The sequence below is a fragment of the Engystomops pustulosus genome, chromosome 6, assembly GCF_040894005.1.
Source record: "Engystomops pustulosus chromosome 6, aEngPut4.maternal, whole genome shotgun sequence".
Lineage (NCBI taxonomy): Eukaryota > Metazoa > Chordata > Amphibia > Anura > Leptodactylidae > Engystomops > Engystomops pustulosus.
This window is the reverse complement of record NC_092416.1, coordinates 23,773,087-23,798,923: the sequence shown is the minus strand read 5'-3', so window position 1 is coordinate 23,798,923 and position 25,837 is coordinate 23,773,087. Positions and strand designations below refer to the sequence as shown.

Genomic DNA, 25,837 nt, shown 5'->3' with positions numbered 1-25,837 from the left:
TTTACATTATTCCTCATCATGTCATTTCCCATGGGACTTTCCTGGGTAAAGAGAGTTGAGAAGGCGACTATATTGGCCCTTTCCTCATCTCCTTATATATCCAAGTTATTTGGGTCATATTTTTACTTTACATGGCAATTTTTCTATCAGCTTCTATTTTTGCTGCCTTTATCTGATTTACAGGATTTATTTTTCTCTCTATAATCCTGTAACGCCTCATCTCTACCTTTGTATTTTGGTAATTTAAATGCATTATCCTTTTTGTTTATTGCTCGCCTTATATTGCCAGTTATAACTTTTTAGAATAATTTTAAAAACATTTCATTTTTGGTGCTTTTATTTTTGATAATATTGTCCTGGTTTATACTATTAAGGTCCTCCCTTAGCTGTTGAACATTTGCCCTTCTAAAGTTCAGAGTTCCTGTTGCCCCTCTTCTTTAAAGGACACCTGTCATCAGGTCTCTGCCACTAGTCCTGTCACCTCTACCTGTTGGAGCAGCTCACATGGATCCATCACAGCCTTTATCTAGTCATTTCATACATTAATTATTGTAAAATCATAATTTCTTTATTATGTAAATGAGGCTGGTCACATGGTCAGAGGCAGTGATGTCACTACTGTTCCCCCTCCCCTCTCCTCCCCCTGCTCATGTCAGTGTGTAATGTATAGTAAAGCATTGCTAGTGTGTGTGCTGTATCTGCTGACATGTTGATACATATGTGTGATACACAGACATCAGCTACACAAGTACCTGACATGTTCTGCTATAACATAGCTGCCTGGAGCTGTTGTATCTCTCCTATACACACACAGGCTGCAGGGGGCGTGGCCACCAGCAAGCACATCATTATACAGCCTCACACCATTATACAGGCTGTCAGTCAAGCACTGGGGGTGTGGCTGTGCCTCCCACTCATGAATAGAGTGGACAGCTTGAATATGCTAATGACCCATTGGACATCTCACAGGTCATTTGCATACAGCTTTAGGACCTCATTGCTTAGGTTTACAGACATGTAGAGGGACAATGAAGGGATAGAGACAATGCTTTCTAATGGCAGTTTATGAAAATATATTTAGTTTAGGGGGGTTATTTTGCATGACGGGTTCTCTTTAAGTCACAATGAAGAATAATTCAAAGTGAATGATATTGTGGTCACTGTTACTTAGGTGACCCTTAACCTGTAATTCTGATACCCTGTCAGGTCTATTGGTGAAGATAAGGTCCAGGAAAGTCTCCCCCCTTGTTGGGTCTTGTACCAGTTGTTATAGGTAATTGTCTTTTGTAATTGCCAAAAACCTGCTGTCTCTGTAGGACCTACAAATTTCCAACCCCCCCCCCCGTCAGGGTAGTTCTTCCCTGTGCTTTATATTTGACCCATCAGCAGTCCTTCTGCTGCCTCCGTTATGAGGTTTGTTTTCACATGTAAGCCCTTTTATAATTTTACGATCATTTCTAAAAAGACTATAACCCTCTATAGTAACAGCCCAGTCATAGCTACTGTCCAGCCAGGTCTCGCTGATACCCACTATATCATATTTTCCCTCAAACATTAAGACTTTCCGTTACTCCATCTGGTTTGTGAGGCTTCTGGCATTTGTGTACATTCACTTTATATTGTTCCCTCCATCCTTATTGCTTTGGGTTCTATGAAATTACTCTACTCTTTGTTAGATTATTTGCATTTGCCAACAAACATTTATTATTTATACCTAAATATTTGTTTGGTGCGCTTGTTACAGAGCAGTTTGTGTGGGAACTATTGCAGGGATGTGTGTGACAACCAGGGAAATTTAATTGATGTAAAATAGCATTTTTTCGATGTCCAAATCTGAGGAGCGTCTTATAGTGCGAAAAAACCCTCTTCATACACAGGATGGGTTTGCTGCATATTGCAGAAAACACCTATCGCTTATATCTGTGGTCGGTGCTCGCACCGATCATGGGTATTAACTAGAGATGAGCGAACATACTTCGCCCGCTCGAGAAAATGGCAGCTCCCGCCGTTTTGCTTTTTGGCGGCCAGAAACAGAGCCAATCACAAGCCAGGAGACTGTCAGGTGCTGAGTAACTTTGAGGAGTCAACACAGATGGTCAGTGGCGATGCCGCCATCATCAGCCTCACCATCCCGCTGCTTGGCCTGTTGAAAAACTCTCTGATCAGCATGAAGTCGGAAGCTTTGCGCTCGTCACAAGAGACGGGGGAAGAAGATTCCCTTGTTGATAGCCAAAGCACCCTCAGGTCTGTTTCTCAGCGCATATCGGAGGAGGTGGAGGAGGATGAGGAGGAAGAGGAGGAGAATGTTGGCGAGACACAAGAGGGGAGCATTGCTCAGACCTTCACTGTTCAGCGTGTATGGGCAGAAGAAGAGGAGTTGGAGGAGTTGGAGGAGGAGGAAATGGGCAGTCAGGCCAGTGAGGGGAGTGAATTCTTGCGCGTTGGGACTCTGGCGCATATGGCAGATTTCATGCTAGGCTGCCTATCCCGTGACCCTCGCGTTCAAAGAATTTATTCCAGCACCGATTACTGGGTATTAACTCTCCTGGACCCACGGTACAAGCAAAATCTTTCCACTCTCATCCCTGGAGAGGAAAGGAGTGTGAGAATGCATGAATACCAGCAGGCCCTGGTGCACAAGCTGAAACAGTATTTCCCTTCTGACAGCGCTAGCGGCAGAGTGCGTAGTTCTGCGGGACAAGTAGCGAGGGAGAGTAGGCGAGCAGGCAGCTTGTCCAGCACTGGCAAGGGTACGCTTTACAAGGCTTTTGCCAGCTTTATGTCACCCCAGCAAGACACTGTCACCTGTCCCCAGTCTCGGCAGAGTAGGGCTGATCTTTACAGAAAGATGGTGAGGGAGTACGTAGCTGACCATACCATCGTCCTAAATGATCACACAGCTCCCTACAACTACTGGGTTTCAAAGCTGGACATGTGGCACGAACTGGCGCTGTACGCCTTGGAGGTTCTTGCCTGCCCTGCCGCTAGCGTCTTGTCCGAGCGGGTTTTCAGTGCAGCTGGTGGCATCATCACCGATAAGCGTACACGCCTGTCGACTGACAGCGCTGACAGGCTGACGCTTATTAAGATGAATAAAGCATGGATTTCTCATAATTTCCAATCTCCACCAGGTGAAGGAAGCTCAACCTGAATAATTTATGCACTCCTCCTCCTCCTCATTTTCCTCCTTCTCCTCCTCTTTGTACACTAAAGCAGAGAAACTGGCTATTTTTTGACAGGGCCCTCTGGCTCTAGCTATAGTACTTTATGCATTTAATTTTTCTGGAGGGCCACCTACCCGGTCCTCTGTTTTAAACAATTTTTGGGAGTGCCACATACAGGCACTCAATCTATTCAATTTTTCTGGAGGGCCACCTACCTGCTCCTCTGGTTTGAAAACTTTTTTGGACTGCCACATACAGGCACTCAATCTATTTCATTTTTCTGGAGGGCCACCTACCTGCTCCTCTGGTTTGAAAACTTTTTTGGACTGCCACATACAGGCACTCAATCTATTCCATTTTTCTGGAGGGCCACCTACCTGCTCCTCTGGTTTGAAAACTTTTTTGGACTGCCACATACAGGCACTATCCAAATTAAATTGTCTCCATAGCAGCCTCCACACGTTGTCTCCATTGCTACCTCCAAAAGTCGTCCATATAGCTGCCTCCATACATCGTCCCCTTATCAAACGAGGTGTGTCAGGCAGAAATTTGGGTTGTTTTCATGGATTCCACATCAAAGTTGTTAACTTTGTCGCCACCCTGCTGTGTTATCCACAAAATATACTTGCAAACTTTTATGATTAACCGATATTATTTCAGCGCTTCTTGCGCATCTGTTTACATTCCCCTCACCCGCCATATCCCAAACTTATAAGAACGCTACTACACTTAACTTGGTGGAGGCTGGGACCGAGTCTGACCCTGGGGCTGGTCATATACTGCCGACGCCGAGGATTGCGGGGCCTACCTCGGTCCAGGTCTCAAAGGCCTACTATACCTCCTCCTCCTCCCACCCCTCCTCCACCTCCTCCTCCTCCGAATTACCATCCGTGGGCATGGCGCCATCAGTCGGTAGCTCTAGGCACAGCAGCAGTGCCGTCGCTAAGCGACAGCAGGCGGTGCTCAAACTGCTGAGCCTAGGCGATAAAAGGCACACCGCCCAAGAGCTATTACAGGGCATTCCACATCAAAGTTGTTAACTTTGTCGCCACCCTGCTGTGTTATCCACAAAATATACTGGCAAACTTTTATGATTAACCGATATTATTTCAGCGCTTCTTGCGCATCTGTTTACATTCCCCTCACCCGCCATATCCCAAACTTATAAGAACGCTACTACACTTGATCTTATACAAAAGGTTCTTAGAAGTGCTGTTTGGGGAGTAGCCTAGAGACAGGGGCTTGGATTGGCGAAAGCTCGCCTGGCAGCGGAGCGCCAGCTCCATGCCAAGATCCAACTAACATAGTTTTAACTGCAGCACCTTTAATCTACTACTAGTTCACTGCCTCCATACATGGTCCCCTTATCAAACGAGCTGTGTCAGGCAGAATTTTCAGGTGTTTCACCACATACATAGTGGAACTCGGCGCGTCTGTCGCCGCCATGCTGGAGACCTGCAGTTACAATCATAGAAGTGCAATATGGATGCCCCATACTGTCGCTCTTAATCATGGAAGTCCTCTCCATGGCTGCCTCCAAATGTCGTCCCCTTATCAAACGAGCTGTGTCAGGCTCATTTTTCGGGTGTTTCACCAGATACGTTATGGAACTTGGTCACTATGTCGCCACCATGCTGTGTTATCGACTAAATATACCGTCAACCTTTTGTTCACAGAGGAAATAATTTCAGCGCTTCTTGCTCACCTCCTTTGGTTCCTCTCTGCCACCCATTGGTTTGAAGCCTGAGTCCATTTAGGGTATGTCGCCATGAGACTCTCTAGCCTGCCACTGCTGCCGCTGCCTCTGCATGCCGTCCCCTATAGTGTCAGGGTCAATTATTGGATGTTTTAGATGCTATCTAGCTTCATTCTGTCACTCTGTCATGGCCATGCTGTTGCCCATACTTTTGGCATAATGGTGCGATTAAGCAGCCTCAGAGGCATCCATGCATGCTGCCCCTGCTGTTTCCTGTCCATTTCCGTGGTGTTTCCATCCTTTTCTGAGGTTCCCAGGTGTTTGGCCAAGCTTCCCTGTGCAGAGCCTTGGTCCCCTTGAAAAATGCTCGAGTCTCCCATTGACTTCAATGGGGCTCGTTATTCGAGACGAGCACTCGAGCATCGGGAAAAGTTTGTCTCGAATAACGAGTACCCGAGCATTTTAGTGCTCGCTCATCTCTAGTATTAACCCTTCAAAATATATAAAAATATATCAAAATATAAAAATTATTATTGTCGGCGGTGAAGCCCATGATAGAAAATAGCGGCAACATGTCCGAAACACGACTTTTACACCATTTTGCATCACATAAAAAATGGAATAAAAGGTTATCAAAATGTTCCACTGTTCTCAATAAGGAAGCAATTAAAACATCAGCTCATTTCGAAAAAAATTACACCTCACACAGCTCGGTACATCATTTTATTAAAAAGTTATTAGTGTCAGAAGATGTTGAATTATTTTTTTCGTACACATTCTTTTAATTTTTGAAAATGTATTAAAACTCAAAAAAACCTGCAAAAGTTTGTTATCACCGCAATCGTACCGAACCAAAGAATAAAGTAAACATATCATTTGGAACACATAGTGAAATTCGTAAAAACTGAGCCCGCAAGAAAGTGACGCAAATGTGTCTTTTTGCCAATTTCACCACATTTGGAATTTTTTTACAGCTTCCCAGTACTCTGCATGGAATAATAAATAACGTTAATTTGTTACACAAAAAATAAGCCGCACACAGCTCTGTACACGGAAAATGTAAAGGTGATGGATTTTTGAAGTTGGAGAGCCAGAAATGAGAGAGAAAACCCTCTGTCCTTAAGGGGTTAAAAAAAGGCAAAATGAGACTTAGTATTGTGTGTGGACTCCACGTGCTTATATGACCTCCCTACAACCCCTCGGCAGGCTCCTGATGAGGTTGCGGTTGTCTGTGGTGCAACATGACGTTGGTGGATGGAGTGAGACATGATGTCCTAGATGTGCTCAATGGGATTCAGGTCTGGGGAACGAGCGGCCAGTCCATAGCTTCAATACCTTCATCTTGCAGGAGCTGCTGACACACTTTAGCCACATGAGGTCTAACATTGTCCTCCATTAGGAGGAACCCAGGGCCAACCGCACCTGCATATGGTGTCACAAAGTTTTGGAGGAGCTCATCTCGGTACTTACCTCTGGCGAGCACATGTAGGGATGTACGGTCATCCAAAGAAATGCCACCCCACACCATTACTGACCCACTGCCAAATCAGTCCTGCTGAAGGATGTTGCAGGCAGCAGATCGCTCTTCACTGCATCTCCAGACGCTGTCACATGTGCTCAGTGTGAACCCGCTTTAATCTGAGAAGAGCACAGGACGCCAGTGGCCAATTTGCCAATCCTAGTGTTCTCTGTCAAAGGCCAAGCTTCCTGCACGGTGTTGGGCTGGGAGAAGACTCCCCAATAGAATGTTGGGCCTTCAAACCATCCTCATTAAGTCAGTTTCTAACCGTGCACATGCACATGCACATTTGTTGCTGCTGGAGGTCATTTTGCAGAGTTCTGGCAGTGCTCCTGCTGTTCCTTCTTTGCACACATCGGAGGTAGTAGTCCTGCTACTGGTTTGTTGCCCCTCTACGCCCACTCTCCCACGTCTCCTGGTAGCGCCTTCAGCCTCTGGAAGCTACGCTTACAGGCACAGCTCACATTGATGTGCCATCTTGGATGAGCCTCACTACCTGAGCCACTTGTGTGGGTTGTTGAGTCTGTCACATGCTACCAAGTGGGCAAGCACCACAAACAGCCAGCATCAGCCAGAAAGCATTGGTACTGAGAAGTGGTCTGTGGTCCCCACCTGCAGAACCACTCCTCTATTGCAGGGTCGATTCTAGCCTTTCTGCTGCCTGAGGCGAAACTTGAAAATGCTGCCCCACCCGCGCCTGATGATGCTACCTCACACACTAGTAGTCAGTGACACAGACGTTAGTGGCTATTATCTAGTATCTTACAGGTGATGATCTGCTCCATCAGGAAGGAAATAAATCTACAGCACCCACAATTTATTAGGTGTCTTAATTTAGCCTCCTCCCAGTAGTACAGTCTCCCCCCTGAATATACAGCCTCTCCCACTATATACACAGTTTCCCCCCTAAATCCCCCCCAATATAAAGATGTCTCCCATAGGTATATGATATACAGACCCCTCTCATATTATCATTCAGCCCCCATACACAGACGTCCCCTGCTCTATTATATATAGTCCCCTCTCATTTTACAGATCAGACCCTACATACAGATGCCAAAATGATTAATAAAGCTCCCTCCAACCAGTATCCTGCCCCCAATGTACATGAAACAAGTGGACAGTTACAAAAAAAGAAAATAAATACTTCCCTGTAGTGATGCTATGACGGGCGCTAGGCGGTCTCTTATTCTCCCGCCTGTGTCCTGCACTCCATAATGGGCAGCGCATAGAAGTTCCGTTGCTCAATCCATTTATCATGTCTGTGCAGGGCGGCTCCAGGTTTCAGTAGGCCGGTGGGCAACAAAGCCTCATTGGGCGCCATTGCAGTGAACTCATTGCAGTGAGCTCCTATGGCCAATATACGTCCCCCATACACTTCTTTGGGCTCACCGTATGGGAGCGGTATGGTGCAGCACACGTGCGGACATGTACTATCTTTTCCTGGCATACGCCGCTGTGTGCCATATGTTCCTATGGAGAGGGGCGGGGTGAGCAGCGCCTCCACCTCCTCCTCACCCCGAGCACCGCCGTGTGCCCGCCGAGCATCGGCGGGCAACGGCAATGTGCATGTAGCCTAAGAGAGTAAACACTTGATGCTCCAATGTGTAAGCGTTTGATTTTTTGTATATCAGTGGCTTCCCGCATATTGCAAACCTGGTTGGGCACAGACACTCCCTCTCACTGTTTAATCCTACGAAAACTAAGGAGCTTGCTAAGAAAAATTGGGTCTTTCTAAAAAGAATTGCTAAGGATGCACTACATTGAGTCTTCCCCCAAGTCAAGAATATATGAGAGTTTTGGGCTCCACAACTTGGTATCTTGAACAGGCATTGACTAGTAGCCGACTGTTAGTATCCCATCACACACCCACTGCCTGGGATGTGGGTACCTACCTTCCTGTGCCCTGCTGATCTGAAATACTGTCTTTCCCTTGTGAGTCAGGCCTACAAGTCCTTTGTCATCAGTTTGCTTACCCCTCCTTCTTCCAGTATTACTTAATGATCGCATAATGGCCTCCATGGGTACGCCCAACTCTATGCACATTTGGGGGAAGTGTTCCTCACTAAAACTTCTAAAACCGGTATAAAGCTTTTTTCCAAATGGACCACTAATGTTTTCTCTTGGGCATCTCTTGTACTTCTGGCTATCTGCAATTTGACAAATAACTCAGGTCAAGACACTTTCTCATGTGTGCTACCAGCCCCCATCTTCTTCATGTCTCCCCCCTCAAATTTGTTGGCCATATTCTTTTTAGAACTGAAGATACCTCGAGACTCACAGGTTTCAGCCATTCAATCCTCTGCCATGACATAATGGAGCTGCTGGATGTTAGAGACCTTGTGCTTTTCTACCTTCTATTTGCTTTACACTCAGTTACAGGGGTTACACACACACACACACACACACACACACATATATATATTATATAGCCTATATATAACATATATATGTGTGTGTGTGTGTGTGTGTAACCCCTGTAACTGAGTGTAAAGCAAATAGAAGGTAGAAAAGCACAAGGTCTCTAACATCCAGCAGCTCCATTATGTCAAGGCAGAGGATTGAATGGCTGAAACCTGTGAGTCTCGAGGTGTATATATATATTTATATATATATATATATATATATATATATATATATATATATATATATATATACAATTGGTGTATTGGTGTGATATAAGAAAAATACTGATTTCCATATTTATTTAACAAAATTCAAGCTAAAACCTTATGCCTGCGAAATACCAAAATTATAAGCTCAATAAAAGAATACAGAATAAAATCTGATTTTATTATATGTTATACACAGGACTAAGAATAATCATCTCTCAGATCCCAGGATTTTATCTTTTGATGACTAGAAGTTTCTTTCTTCCTTCTTATGATTTCTCATTATCGGACATCGATCTCATCTGTAAAGAGAAAGGCAAAAATATCACCAGAAATGATCTGTAATGTAACGTTTAGGCTCTTATACTGCAAATATTTATGTCCCAATATTCCTAACAATCAGAGGGGGAATTTGTGCTGCTCAATGTGAGAAGGAACCAGACGTCTCATCATCCAACCTGTAACATAGCAGCAGCCCCCAGAATGCACTGCTCAGAGGATGCTGGGAGTTGTAGTTATGTTACAGCTGGAAATCCATAGACAGGAGATGAGTAACTACAGTCCGGCTCTTCCACATCTACATCTCAGAGAAGTGATAACATTCTGCACTGGATCCTTCTATGACTGATCTGAGCTGCACAGTACTGACCCAGTGATGGGAATTGGGTCCTATAGGTTCCTGTGTGGAAGCTGATTCCGTATTAGCACATAAGGGCTTATTTACTAAGGGCCGCGGATCGCACTTTCGTTTTCGGGATTTGTGCAGCTTTGACAGCGATGAATGCAGGAACTCGGGCACATGAGCTTAGTAAATCGCGCCGGACCTTAGTACTTGTTGGACAACGCACTGCGGGATCGCGGCAGGACCAGGTAAGTAAATCTGCCACAGTGTGTAGAATGAGCTTTGGGAAGAAAAGGAAAGTGAGAAGAAATAAGAAGCAAAATTTGAAAAGAGAAGAAAATGAAGTGGTGGAGAATTAAGAATAAAGACGAGGAAAAGATGAGGATGGAAAAAAAGAATTAAATAGGAAAGAAAAATTAAAAAGAAAAAAAATGGGATCAATTTAAAGGAGCAGGAAATCCAGAAGATGCAGGAGAAAAAAAGACACAGGGTGAGAAAAACTACTGGAAAACTGGGCAAAAGTACATCAGGTCTGATGATTCATGCCCGCCTGATCCGCCAGCCGCCCAACCACATGTTATGGAGGTGGTGCAGTCAATACCCCAGAAAACTAGAAGAAGAAATGGATCTTTACCAGAGAGAGAAGATATAGAATGAAGGAGGAGATGAAGGAGGTATCATAGGGCACAGCATATAGGACAGGTATCATAGTGCACAGCATATAGGACAGGTATCATAGTGCACAGCATGTAGGACAGGTATCATAGTGCACAGCATGTAGGACAGGTATAGTGCACAGCATGTAGGACAGGTATCATAGTGCACAGCATGTAGGACAGGTATCATAGTGCACAGCATGTAGGGAAGGTATCATAGTGCACAGCATGTAGGACAGGTATCATAGTGCACAGCATGTAGGACAGGTATCATAGTGCACAGCATGTAGGGCAGGTATCATAGTGCACAGCATGTAGGACAGGTATCATAGTGCACAGCATGAAGGACAGATATCATAGTGCACAGCATGTAGGACAGGTATCATAGTGCACAGCATGTAGGTCAGGTATCATAGTGCACAGCATGTAGGACAGGTATCATAGTGCACAGCATGTAGGACAGGTATCATAGTGCACAGCATGTAGGACAGGTATCAAAGTACACAGCATGTAGGACAGGTATCATAGTGCACAGCATGTAGGACAGGTATCATAGTGCACAGCATGTAGGACAGGTATCATAGTGCACAGCATGTAGGACAGGTATCATAGTGCACAGCATGTAGGACAGGTATCATAGTGCACAGCATGCAGGACAGGTGTCATAGTGCACAGCATGTAGGACAGGTATCATAGTGCACAGCATGTAGGACAGGTATCATAGTGCACAGCATGCAGGACAGGTATAATAGTGCACAGCATGTAGGACAGGTATCATAGTGCACAGCATGTAGGACAGGTATCATAGTGCACAGCATATAGGACAGGTATCATAGTGCACAGCATATAGGACAGGTATCATAGTGTACAGCATGTAGGACAGGTATCATAGTGCACAGTATGTAGGACAGGTATCATAGTGCAAAGCATGTAGGACAGGTATCATAGTGCACAGCATATAGGACAGGTATCATAGTGTACAGCATGTAGGAGAGATATCATAGTGCACAGCATGTAGGACAGGTATCATAGTGCACAGCATGTAGGACAGGTATCATAGTGCACAGCATGTAGGACAGGTATCATAGTGTACAGCATGTAGGACAGGTATCATAGTGCACAGCACGTAGGACAGGTATCATAGTGCACAGCATGTAGGACAGGTATCATAGTGCACAGCATGTAGGACAGGTATCATAGTGTACAGCATGTAGGAAAGGTATCATAGTGCACAGCATGTAGGGCAGGTATCATAGTGCACAGCATGTAGGGCAGGTATCATAGTGCACAGCATGTAGGGCAGGTATCATAGTGCACAGCATGTAGGACAGGTATCATAGTGCACAGCATGTAGGGCAGGTATCATAGTGCACAGCATGTAGGGCAGGTATCATAGTGCACAGCATGTAGGAAAGGTATCATAGTGCACAGCATGTAGGACAGGTATCATAGTGCACAGCATGGAGGACAGGTATCATAGTGCACAGCATGTAGGGCAGGTATCATAGTGCACAGCATGTAGGACAGGTATCATAGTGCACAGCATGTAGGACAGGTATCATAGTGCATAGCATGTAGGACAGGTATCATAGTGTACAGCATGTAGGACAGGTATCATAGTGCACAGCATGTAGGACAGGTATCATAGTGCACAGCATGTAGGACAGGTATCATAGTGCACAGAATGTAGGACAGGTATCATAGTGCACAGCATGTAGGACAGGTATCATAGTGCACAGCATGTAGGACAGGTATCATAGTGCATAGCATGTAGGACAGGTATCATAGTGTAGAGCATGTAGGACAGGTATCATAGTGCACAGCATGTAGGACAGGTATCATAGTGCACAGCATGTAGGTCAGGTATCATAGTGCACAGCATGTAGGACAGGTATCATAGTGCACAGCATGTAGGACAGGTATCATAGTGCACAGCATGTAGGACAGGTATCATAGTGCATAGCATGTAGGACAGGTATCATAGTGCACAGCATGTAGGACAGGTATCATAGTGCATAGAATGTAGGACAGGTATCATAGTGCACAGCATGTAGGACAGGTATCATAGTGCACAGCACGTAGGACAGGTATCATAGTGTACAGCATTTAGGACAGGTATCATAGTGTGCAGCATGTAGGACAGGTATCATAGTGCGCAGCACGTAGGACAGGTATCATAGTGCACAGCATGTAGGACAGGTATCATAGTGCACAGCATGTGGTACAGGTATCATAGTGCACAGCACGTAGGACAGGTATCATAGTGCGCAGCACGTAGTACAGGTATCATAGTGCACAGCATGTAGGACAGGTATCATAGTGCACAGCATGTAGGACAGGTATCATAGTGCACAGCTTGTATGACAGGTATCACAGTGCACAGCATGTAGGACAGGTATCAAAGTGCACAGCATGTAGGACAGATATCATAGTGCACAGCATGTAGGACAGGTATCATAGTGCACAGCATGTAGGGCAGGTATCATAGTGCACAGCATGTAGGACAGGTATCATAGTGCACAGCATGTAGGACAGGTATCATAGTGCACAGCATGTAGGACAGGTATCATAGTGCACAGCATGTAGGACAGGTATCATAGTGTACAGCATGTAGGACAGGTATCATAGTGCACAGCATGTAGGACAGGTATCATAGTGCACAGCATGTAGGACAGGTATCATAGTGCACAGCATGTAGGACAGGTATCATAGTGCACAGCATGTTGGACAGGTATCATAGTGCACAGCATGTAGGACAGGTATCATAGTGTACAGCATGTAGGACAGGTATCATAGTGCACAGCATGTAGGACAGGTATCATATTGCACAGCATGTAGGACAGGTATCATAGTGCACAGTATGTAGGACAGGTATCATAGTGCACAGAATGTAGGACAGGTATCATAGTGCACAGCATGTAGGACAGATATCATAGTGCACAGCATGTAGGACAGGTATCATAGTGCACAGCATATAGGACAGGTATCATAGTGCACAGCATGTAGGACAGGTATCATAGTGCACAGCATGTAGGACAGGCATCATAGTGCACAGCATGTAGGACAGGTATCATAGTGCACAGCATGTAGGGCAGGTATCATAGTGCACAGCATGTAGGACAGGTATCATAGTGCACAGCGTGTAGGACAGGTATCATAGTGCACAGCATGTAGGACAGGTATCATAGTGCACAGCATGTTGGACAGGTATCATAGTGCACAGCATGTAGGACAGGTATCATAGTGCACAGCATGTAGAACAGGTATCATAGTGCACAGCATATAGGACAGGTATCATAGTGCTCAGCATGTAGGAAAGGTATCATAGTGCACAGCATGTAGGACAGGTATCATAGTGCACGGCATGTAGGACAGGTATCATAGTGCACAGCATGTAGGACAGGTATCATAGTGCACAGCATGTAGGACAGGTATCATAGTGCACAGCATGTAGAACAGGTATCATAGTGCACAGCATATAGGACAGGTATCATAGTGCTCAGCATGTCGGACAGGTATCATAGTGCACAGCATGTAGGACAGGTATCATAGTGCACGGCATGTAGGACAGGTATCATAGTGCACAGCATGTAGGACAGGTATCATAGTGCACAGCATGTAGGACAGGTATCATAGTGCACAGCATGTTGGACAGGTATCATAGTGCACAGCATGTAGGACAGGTATCATAGTGCACAGCATGTAGTACAGGTATCATAGTGCACAGCATGTAGTACAGGTATCATAGTGCACAGCATGTAGGACAGGTATCATATTGCATAGCATGTAGGACAGGTATCATAGTGCACAGCTTGTATTACAGGTATCACAGTGCACAGCATGTAGGACAGGTATCAAAGTGCACAGCATGTAGGACAGGTATCATAGTGCACAGCATGTAGGACAGGTATCATAGTGCACAGCATGTAGGGCAGGTATCATAGTGCACAGCATGTAGGACAGGTATCATAGTGCACAGCATGTAGGACAGGTATCATAGTGCACAGCATGTAGGACAGGTATCATAGTGCACAGCATGTAGGACAGGTATCATAGTGTACAGCATGTAGGACAGGTATCATAGTGCACAGCATGTAGGACAGGTATCATAGTGCACAGCATGTAGGACAGGTATCATAGTGTACAGCATGTAGGACAGGTATCATAGTGCACAGCATGTAGAACAGGTATCATAGTGCACAGCATGTAGGACAGGTATCATAGTGCACCGCATGTAGGACAGGTATCATAGTGCACAGCATGTAGAACAGGAATCATAGTGCACAGCATATAGGACAGGTATCATAGTGCTCAGCATGTAGGACAGGTATCATAGTGCACAGCATGTAGGACAGGTATCATAGTGCACGGCATGTAGGACAGGTATCATATTGCACAGCATGTAGGACAGGTATCATAGTGCACAGCATGTAGAACAGGTATCATAGTGCACAGCATATAGGACAGGTATCATAGTGCACAGCGTGTAGGACAGGTATCATAGTGCACAGCATGTAGAACAGGTATCATAGTGCACAGCATATAGGACAGGTATCATAGTGCTCAGCATGTAGGACAGGTATCATAGTGCACAGCATGTACGACAGGTATCATAGTGCACGGCATGTAGGACAGGTATCATAGTGCACAGCATGTAGGACAGGTATCATAGTGCACAGCATGTAGGACAGGTATCATAGTGCACAGCATGTTGGACAGGTATCATAGTGCACAGCATGTAGGACAGGTATCATAATGTACAGCATGTAGGACAGGTATCATAGTGTACAGCATGTAGGACAGGTATCATAGTGCACAGCATGTAGGACAGGTATCATAGTGCACAGTATGTAGGACAGGTATCATAGTGCACAGCATGTAGGACAGGTATCATAGTGCACAGCATGTAGGACAGATATCATAGTGCACAGCATGTAGGACAGGTATCATAGTGCACAGCATGTAGGACAGGTATCATAGTGCACAGCATGTAGGACAGGTATCATAGTGCACAGCATGTAGGACAGGTATCATAGTGCACAGCATGTAGGACAGGTATCATAGTGCACAGCATGTAGGGCAGGTATCATAGTGCACAGCATGTAGGACAGGTATCATAGTGCACAGCGTGTAGGACAGGTATCATAGTGCACAGCATGTAGGACAGGTATCATAGTGCACAGCATGTTGGACAGGTATCATAGTGCACAGCATGTAGGACAGGTATCATAGTGCACAGCATGTAGAACAGGTATCATAGTGCACAGCATATAGGACAGGTATCATAGTGCTCAGCATGTAGGAAAGGTATCATAGTGCACAGCATGAAGGACAGGTATCATAGTGCACGGCATGTAGGACAGGTATCATAGTGCACAGCATGTAGGACAGGTATCATAGTGCACAGCATGTAGGACAGGTATCATAGTGCACAGCTTGTAGGACAGGTATCATAGTGCACAGCATGTAGAACAGGTATCATAGTGCACAGCATGTAGGACAGGTATCATAGTGCACGGCATGTAGGACAGGTATCATAGTGCACAGCATGTAGTACAGGTATCATAGTGCACAGCATGTAGGACAGGTATCATAGTGCACAGCATGTTGGACAGGTATCATAGTGCACAGCATGTAGGACAGGTATCATAGTGTACAGCATGTAGGACAGGTATCATAGTGCACAGCATGTAGGACAGGTATCATAGTGCACAGCATGTAGGACAGGTATCATAGTGCACAGCATGTAGGACCGATATCATAGTGCACAGCATGTAGGACAGGTATCATAGTGCACAGCATGTAGGACAGATATCATAGTGCACAGCATGTAGGACAGGTATCATAGTGCACAGCATGTAGGACAGGTATCATAGTGCACAGCATGTAGGACAGATATCATAGTGCACAGCATGTAGGACAGGTATCATAGTGCACAGCATGTAGGACAGGTATCATAGTGCACAGCATGTAGGACAGGTATCATAGTGCACAGTATGTAGTACAGGTATCATTGTGCACAGCATGTAGGACAGGTATCATAGTGCACAGCATGTAGTACAGGTATCATAGTGCACAGCATGTAGTACAGGTATCATAGTGCACAGCATGTAGGACAGGTATCATAGTGCACAGCATGTAGGACAGGTATCATAGTGCACAGCATGTAGGACAGGTATCATAGTGCACAGCATGTAGGACAGGTATCATAGTGCACAGCATGTAGGGCAGGTATCATAGTGCACAGCATGTAGGACAGGTATCATAGTGCACAGCGTGTAGGACAGGTATCATAGTGCACAGCGTGTAGGACAGGTATCATAGTGCACAGCATGTTGGACAGGTATCATAGTGCACAGCATGTAGGACAGGTATTATAGTACACAGCATGTAGGACAGGTATCATAGTTCACAGCATGTTGGACAGGTATCATAGTGCACAGCATGTAGGACAGGTATCATAGTGCACAGCATGTAGGACAGGTATCATAGTACACAGCATGTAGGACAGGTATCATAGTGCACAGCATGTAGGACAGGTATCATAGTGCACATCATGTAGGACAGGTATCATAGTGCACAGCATGTAGGACAGGTATTATAGTACACAGCATGTAGGACAGGTATCATAGTTCACAGCATGTTGGACAGGTATCATAGTGCACAGCATGTAGGACAGGTATCATAGTGCACAGCATGTAGGACAGGTATCATAGTGCACAGCATGTAGGAGAGATATCATAGTGCACAGCATGTAGAACAGGTATCATAGTGCACAGCGTGTAGGACAGGTATCATAGTGCACAGCATGTAGGACAGGTATCATAGTGCACAGCGTGTTGGACATCTTAGAGAATATCACGAAAAATGTAACAAAATAAAAATATAAAAATAACAAAAGCAGATGAATGAACAGTTTTTATCTTTATCAACATGAGTCAAATCTCAATTACAATGTATATTCAGTTGATGTGTAGATCTCTTTCTTTCTTACCATCTTGGACATTATTTCCCTTAGATGCATACATTGCCAGAACCAAGACTTAATCCTTTATATTTACATTCACAAAGAGCAACACAATCGGATTCACAGAGCCCATCATCGTTAGGACAGTAATTGAAACAGGTGTCACAACATGATCTATCACCCACCGCGTAGCAAGACTTTCCTATAGACAGAAAAATTGTATTTAATAGAAATAAAGTATTTTAGTTTCCTCTTTTTAATCTACAAATCATGATATATGATATAATGTGGAAAGTTATCATTTGTAAATCGTTGTCAGTACAAGTGATATAAAAATTCTTGACAAACTTGTAAGAGATGAAGAAACGTTGAAAATAATATTAAAAAAGTGTTTTTTTTTTACTTTACTCACTCAAATCTGGTGCAGGAACACAAGAGGCGAAGGTAATAGCTGAGATCAGAATGGGAAGTACATTAGGGGTTAATCTCCTGCTGTCATTTATGTAAAAAAATGTAAATAGAAACCATTACAAAAATAATTAATGATAATAATTAAAGTTAAAAACTGAACTATATTTACCATAATCATAGTTTTTACTTAAATATATTTAGTAGGAATGAATGAGACAATATAATACCTGAGAATAAGATCAGGGCTGTGATTGGCGACATCGCTGCCGAATCTGGAAAATCTTATCTAAAAATAGAGGAGAAAGTGTGAGATATGAGAGATGTACCTGGAATTATAGAAGGAAATAATGGAGGCAGATACCTGTCCGGGCGTCTTCCTCAGGAGAGTGACGTTACCTGTCTGTGTGCTGCAGATTTTATACCTCAGGTCTCCAGACCAGGAACCAATCAGGAGTTTTGTAAACTTCTACCAGAGTTTCCTGGGTGCAGCAGCTCAATTACACAATAGAACAAAAGCTACATTTAGAGTCTTGTAAAGATTCAGTATCTATTCCTTATGTATTTCTATAATGTGTATGCATTATGCTGTATGGATGTAAATACTGTGTGTGTATATACTGTATGTATGAGTGATAAATGTACCGTTTTTCGGACTATAAGGCGCACAAAAAATCCTTTGATTTTCTCAGAAATCAAAGGTGTGCCTTAGAGTCCAGTGCGCCTTATATATGAACCTAGATGTTTTAGTAGGCATTTTATTGATGGTGCGCCTTATACTCCGCTGCGCCTTATAGTCCGAAAAATACTGTATATAAGAGTACATACATGTGTGTAAATATATTCATTTATTTGAAAGTCTTCTATTGGGCCAAACCTCCCCTAGTGATGCCCCTGTCCATGACCTCCTTCCTTGTAAAATCAACTCTTAAATTATGTTACACTGCCAGAAGGGCTCCTGGGGGTGTTATCAGAGCCCCTGAGTGCTGTAGCTTCATAGCTTGTTACATTGTGCAGGAGCACTTCCCCTCCCTCTGTGTGGTGTAACTTCTCTTGCAGTGAGATGATATCAGGCTGAGGGAGGGGGATGTACTGAGGAAGCAGGGGGAGCAAGAGACAGTGTTAAAGCCTATGTATCTGCAGCACAGAGGGGTCCTGGTAATGACAATGGCCCCAGAGCCCTTCAAGCTCACAAGAATCATTTTAAAATTTGATTACAGCAAGAAGGAGACCATGGGTTACATATATAAGAAGATATCTGGAAATATGTGACAACCAGAGTGGGGTTACACAGGATACTGCGTCTGACACTGTCCCTCATAGACGCCTGATGGGTAAAATAAATTCTATACCAATAGTTAGAAAGAGAAAGATCTGGACCACAATTCACTAACCACTTCACAGAAAAATAAGGTCTATGACTGTGGAGTATCCAGAGAGTTGTGGTCAACTATTGCTACTCGGAATGGTCCCCAGTTATAAGTGGTGGACCCCAGGGTTCTGTGCTCGGCCCAATACTATATAATTTACTAGCTGTAGAAATGGCATGGATAGTAAATAACTGCTCTTATGTATAACAAAATAGACATAAAAATATTTTATCTGTCACTGACTGCCACAGCCTGTCTGTCTGCCTTTCTGTCAAAGGTGCAAGCTCCCACAGCCAGTGGTGGAAGGGACCTGCCTGCATCACCTCCCTAAGGCTGCATGTGTCCTGCCACACCAGCAGCAATAATCAAGGAAGTATCTCAGGCACACAGCACCACCAAATGACTGTCCTGGCTGTACCCGTCTGGCAACAAATAGAAGCAGAGTTGAGGATCTAAAGGGCCCAATACAACAGCACCCTGCAGCCAGCAGCCCTGGTCATAGCAGGCAATACATAAACTGCCCCCCCCCTTCCTTCCCACCCTGCAGCAGCTAACATTAGACTTGCACCCCTATTTGGCCATCATGCTATCATTTGCAGAAGGAGCTCCATGATGCAGGACTGAGTGCAACAGACTGGCTGCAACAGAGCGCCAGACTGGAACCTGGCAGCCAAGAGCATTGGTCACAGCATCATTGGAGCACCTGAACTGTAAGTGATTTTCACAAACCTTATAGTGAGTCAGGAGGAACATTGCACCGTAGGCTAAACAGATAGCTGGTAAGCAGGCAGCTTAAGCGCCAGAACCTAGCGATAGTTGAGTTGTGGCTGTCCCCGTGGTGCTACGCCCCCTGGCTTAAACTCACCTCTCCACATCCCTGCTTCCTGGCTAGGCCGCGCGCACCCCCGCTCCCTAGGGTGTGCCGGCACTCGAAGATTTAAAGGTCCAGCACACCACTGATTAGTAATGCCACTTCCAGGTTTATAGCCATAAAGACAGCTTCCTGCATTGTTCATGTGACCTTCCTGTTCCCTTCCGCATTGATCTCCTGTAGTGACTACGGACCTGACCTTTGACCTCTGCATCTGTGCCGCCTACCCTGACTAGGTGTCTGTTCTTGAGCCTGAACGCTGATTCTGTACCTTGACTTTGGCTGCCACCACGGGCTCGTCACACCTGTGGAACAACCTGGTGGCAAACAGGTGCAGCAAGACCATGCCACTTAAATTCCTGTCCCAGGTGTTGGCTAGTACCATCTCCCATGGTGGCCCAGAGGGTACAATGACCCCGCACTCTGACACCTGGGTGTGAATACAGCTTCTCCACCCACACTCCTGTGCAAGTCTCCACCTTCTTGGACTCTGGTTTGTCCACTTTGTGGTTGCCGCTCCGGTCTCCCGTCATCACATTCCGGTGGTTCCTCTAGAAAAACCTCTTGTCATGTCTTCACTCAGTGGACAAATCTTGTCTGATCCGGTCCGGTACCACACTGAACCAGTCTCTCTTCAAATTGAAGCTCTTCACAAAGAAAGACTGTTTATCGATATTCTGCCATGCTCCACATCATCTCTTCTCCTGGGTCTTCCATTGCTGCAACTTCACGCCTCAGTCCTCGACTGGAAGACTGGGGAGGTCCTGCGTTGAGGATCAGAATGCCACTCTCGCTGTATGGTGACACCTATACCTGTCCTTACTTCTTCTGTGTCTCCCAAGTCTCTGGAGGTTCTGCCAGCATGCTACCAGGACTTTTCCAATGTTTTTTTCAAAAAATGGGCAGAGACTTTGCCACCTGCATCAGATGTTGTTGGAGAGGAACCTGTTCCTCAGCATATCATCCCTCCTGAGCAACTTGTTGTTGCAGCTCCAGTGGATCTTCAGCAGTTATCTCCTGGCACGATGTATGTAAGACCTGCACGCCAGAAGAGGATTCTGTCTTAGGGACATTCTTCGGGAGTGGTTGGGCACCTAGGGGTGCAACGTTCCGTTCTCATCTCCCTCTACTACTGGTGGCCAGGCCTGGTCGAAGACATTCAGGATTTTGAGGGATCCTGCTCCTCTTGTGCCCGCAACAAAGCCTCTCATCTCAAACTGGCAGCACTGTTACTTCCTTTGCCGATACCCAGTCGCCCGTTGTCTCACATGACAATGGACTTTGTCACTGATCTGCCTCTCTCCTGTCATTTGGGTGGTGATGGACCGGTTTTCCAAGATGTCCCATTTTGTTCCCCTTCCAGCTCTTCCGTCTTCTCCACGACTTCCCAGTTTGTTCTTCAAGCATATCTTCTGGCTGAATGGACTTCCGTTGCACATCGTGTCTGACCGAGGGGTCCAGTTTCTTTCCAAGTTCTGGTGTTCCTTGTGTAACCATCTGCAAGTTAATCCGGATTTTTCTTCTGCTTACCACGCTTAGCCGAATGGTCAACAAGAAAGGGTGAATCAGACTTTGGGCTGTTACCTCTGCCACTTTGTCTCAGCCCGTCCAGATAACTGGTCTGATCTGCTACCATGGGCTGAGTTCTCCTATAACTCCCTGGATTCTGGGTCTACTGGGGCAGCTCCTTTCTTTGTAGTATACAAATGAATCCCTTGTCCTCCTCTTCTGCATTCCCTCTGATGTCCCTGCGGTAGAGGAGCTGGTACAGAAACTCAAATCTAATTTAGAACAGACTCGCCAGTCTCTCCTCCAAGCCACTGATCGCACCAATACCCAGTCTGATAAGAAGCGTAGGACTCCTCCTGTCTTCTCTCCTGATAACAAGGTGTGGTTATCCTCTGCATATGTCAGGCTGAAGATACCTAGCTACAAGCTTGGTCCCCACTTTCTTGGTCCTTTTGAGGTGATAAATCCAGTGGCCTATAAACTTCGCCTTCCTCCCTCTATGCGCATCCCGAACTCCTTCCATGTCTACCTCTTGAAACTCCTCCTCCTGAGGCTCCTCCTCAAACTCCTCCTCCTGAGGCTGATTCCGTGGATATCTACAAGGATAAGGGTCCGGCCTGAGGAAAGATCCTGGGAGCCTGAAGAAAATATTCAGAACCGAAGAGGAATCCAAGAGGAGGAGGCCAAAGGGGGAAGGGTACTGTCATGGGTGAAAGGCCTGCCAGACATAAAAGAACCAAAGAAAGGCTTCTCCTTTAGCCCCGTAAAACCTTAGACATCTATATACATAGGAAAGGGGATTGGGGGGGGAGGGGGACAGATGAAGCTACCGCAAAGGGGAACAAGGACAAATCTTCATTCTCAACCCCACATCTAAACATGACCCAAAATAATGACTTCAGGGTGGGGGGAAACTTCTACATTTCCATCTTCCCTGGAAGTCAGTAACCAGGGATGGCTGGATTTAGACCTAATTCCGTCCCCTCTTCACAACAGAAATCCAGCAGATTAACTGACTTGATGTGGAGAAAAGTGCAGGATGTCACGGGCACCCCCGCGATCCATATCACGGATCGCGGGTGCACCCGTGCCTCCGTTGCGGGCACCCCCGCGATCCATATCGCGGATCGCGGGGGCACCCGTGCCTCCCTCCGCTGCCCCAGTGCTGCTCCAGTGCACTAACCTCTCCTGGCTCCCGCTCCCGTCCGGACTGGGTCTCGCGCGCGGCCCCGCTCCCTAGGGCGCGCGCGTGGCACTGCCTCAAGATTTAAAGGGCCAGCGCACAGGTGATTAGTATTGGTCATTTCCTGTTTTGTATATAACCCTTTGTTTCCCATCATTCCCTGCCGGATCTTTGTGCCTCTTAGCCTTAGAGAAAGCTTCCTAGCGAGTATTGCTGTGTTCCTGCGTATTCCTGTATTCCTGCGTTCCAGTGTATTCCTGTGTGTTCCCGTTCCTGAGTCCTGTGTTGCCGTGTTACCTGTGTTCCTCCCTGTTGCTGTGTGCCTGTGTTCCCGTTCCCTCCTGCCTGGACCTCCTGTTGCTGACCCCGGACTTGAACCTCACGTTGCATCTCTGCCGCCTGCCCTGACCCCGTGCCTGGACCCGACTACGAGTTTGTCATCCGTTAAGGTACCTCGACCTCGGCTGCCACCGTGGGCTAGTCACACCTGGGAACGACCTAGTGGTATCCTGCCGCAGCAAGTCCAACCCGCTTTGCGGCGGTCTCTGGTGAAAACCAGGTGCCGCTAGGCTCCGGTTCCGGGTGTTGGCTAGTTACATCTCCCGCGGTGGTCCAGAGGATCCACTGATCCTAACAGTAAGATCCGGCCATGGATCCCGCCGAGGCTCCTTCTCCCAGTCAGCCTGATCTCGCCACCATCGTGATCCACCAGTCCCGGCAGATTGCAGCACAGCGGAATCAGCTAGAGCAAGTCACCGCCATGCTCCAACAACTACTTGCTACCCAACATCAGCAACAGTCTCCTGAAGTGGCCGCTGCGACCCCTGCTGCCCCGGCTTATCTTCCTGCTGCTGAACCCAGGCTAAGCCTCTCTTTGCCCGGCAAGTATGATGGAGATCCAAAGATGTGCAGGGGCTTCATAACCCAGTGCTCCTTGCACATAGAACTGATGCCGTCGCAATTTGCCACAGAGCGGTCCAAGGTGGCATTTGTCCTCAGCCTTCTTTACGGGAAAGCCCTGGCCTGGGCTACTCCGCTTTGGGACAGAGATGACCCGGTTGTGTCTAACCTCACTGCGTTTCTGTCAGAGTTCCGGTCAGTCTTCGAGGAACCAGCACGAGCCTCCTCTGCGGAGTCTGCATTGTTGAACTTGCGTCAGGGCAACTCATCGGTGGGAGAGTACGCAGTTCAATTCCGCACCCTGGCTTCTGAACTTGCGTGGAACGATGCAGCCCTCATCGCTACATTTAAGAAAGGGCTCTCTGCGCAGGTCAAGGACGCACTGGCAGCTCGGGATCTTCCATCTACTCTGAGTGACCTCATCACCTTGGCCACTCGAATTGATGTTCGATTTAAGGAGCGAGCAGAGGAACTACGCTCCGAGTATCCCCAAGGCCGTGTTAGACGCATTCCTCGCCTGGCGCCAGTCTTCCAAAGGCCGCTCCAGGGTCCGCCTGAATCTTCTGCTGAAGAACCCATGCAGGTTGACCGAACCCAGCTCACTCTACGAGAGCGTTCAAGACGCCGACAGGAGAACCTCTGTCTGTACTGTGCCAGCCCTGAGCATTTCATCGGTTCCTGTCCTGTCCGTCCTCAACGTCCGGGAAACGCCAGCACCTAGGCTTCTTGGGAGAAGCGTCCCTAGGTGTAAATACAGCTTCTCCACGTCTGACTCTTCCCGTGCTCCTCAGCGTTGGCACCGGTACCCAGATCCAGGTTACTGCCTTCCTGGACTCGGGTTCTACAGCGAACTTCGTGGATGCAGCCTTGGTCTCTCGGCATCACTTCCCGGTGGTTCGTCTCGAGAAGCCATTGTCTATTGCCTCGGTCAATGGTCAGATTCTCTCCGTACCCATCTGGTTTCGCACGGAGCCCCTGCTTCTGCAAGTTGGTGCCCTACATCAAGAGAGATTTTCGTTTTTTGTGCTGCCCCAAAGCACATCTGCTCTACTGCTGGGTCTCCCCAGGTTGCAGCTTCATGCCCCTGTACTGGACTGGTCCTCCGGGCATATCCTCCGTTGGGGTCCGAACTGTGCTTCACGTTGTATGCAGATTCCCCGTCCGCTACCTGTGAGGACTTCGACTCTGGCTCCCAAGTCTCTGGACGGTCTGCCAGCTTGTTATCGGGACTTTTCGGACGTTTTCTCCAAGAAGCAGGCGGAGATTCTACCACCACATCGTCCCTATGATTGCCCTGTGGATCTTCTTCCTGGTGCCAGAGGTCGTGCATACCCTCTTTCTGTACCTGAGTCTCTAGCCATGTCCGACTACATCAAGGAGAATCTGCAGAGGGGTTTTATACGCAAGTCCTCCTCTCCGGCTGGCGCAGGTTTTTTCTTCATTACCAAGAAGGACGGCTCCCTACGTCCCTGTATAGACTATCGTGGGCTGAATAAGATCACGGTAAAAAAACGTTACCCCCTGCCATTGATTACAGAACTCTTTGATCGCCTACGTGGTTCCAAGGTGTTCTCCAAGCTGGACCTCCGTGGTGCTTACAATCTCATCCGGATCCGCAAAGGTGATGAGTGGAAGACGGCGTTTAACACCCGTGACGGGCACTTTAAGTACCTAGTGATGCCCTTTGGACTATGTAATGCCCCTGCTGTTTTTCAGGAGTTTGTGAACGACATTTTTCGGGACCTTCTTTATACTTGTGTCGTGGTCTACCTCGATGACATCTTGGTGTACTCTCCAGACCTTGAGTCCCACCAGGCACACATACGACAAGTTCTAGGTCGACTTCGTGCCAATCACCTCTATGCCAAGTTAGAAAAATGCCTGTTTCACCAGCACTGCCTTCCCTTCCTTGGTTACATAATTTCCAACAGAGGCCTCCAGATGGACCCCGCGAAGCTGTCTGCAGTTCTTCAGTGGCCACGTCCAGAGGGTCTCCGAGCCATACAGAGGTTCCTGGGGTTTGCAAACTATTACCGTCAGTTTATTCCCCATTTCTCCACTCTGGTGTCCCCCATCGTGGCGCTCACCAAGAAGGGTGCCAATCCACGTGCCTGGTCTCCAGCTGCTGAAATGGCCTTCTCCAAGTTAAAGTCTGCTTTCTCCTCGGCTCCCGTACTCTCTAGGCCAGATACGGACAAACCCTTTCTTCTGGAGGTGGACGCATCCTCCATAGGAGCTGGAGCGGTGCTCACTCAGAAAGGGCCCAAGGGCCGAACTTTGACTTGCGGTTTCTTTTCCAAGACTTTTTCTCCAGCTGAGAGAAATTATTCCATTGGAGACAGAGAACTATTAGCCATCAA

General features: G+C 46.6%; 1 long non-coding RNA gene across 2 annotated transcripts in view; it reads right to left on the bottom strand.

Moving 5' to 3' along the window:
- Positions 1 to 9,168: 9,168 nt before the first annotated feature.
- LOC140065593 (uncharacterized) overlaps positions 9,169 to 25,837 on the bottom strand; it is a 34,373-nt gene continuing 17,704 nt past the window's right edge. Inside the window, exons 1-5 of one of the 2 annotated variants that reach the window (XR_011847974.1) lie at positions 18,009 to 18,025; positions 17,875 to 17,933; positions 17,649 to 17,728; positions 17,264 to 17,438; positions 9,169 to 9,293 (exon numbers count right to left, since the gene is read on the bottom strand). This is a non-coding gene — a long non-coding RNA (uncharacterized lncRNA). Of the gene's footprint in view, positions 9,294 to 17,263; positions 17,439 to 17,648; positions 17,729 to 17,874; positions 17,934 to 18,008; positions 18,026 to 25,837 lie in introns of those variants that run through there. The other variant, XR_011847973.1, reaches the window with a different exon arrangement.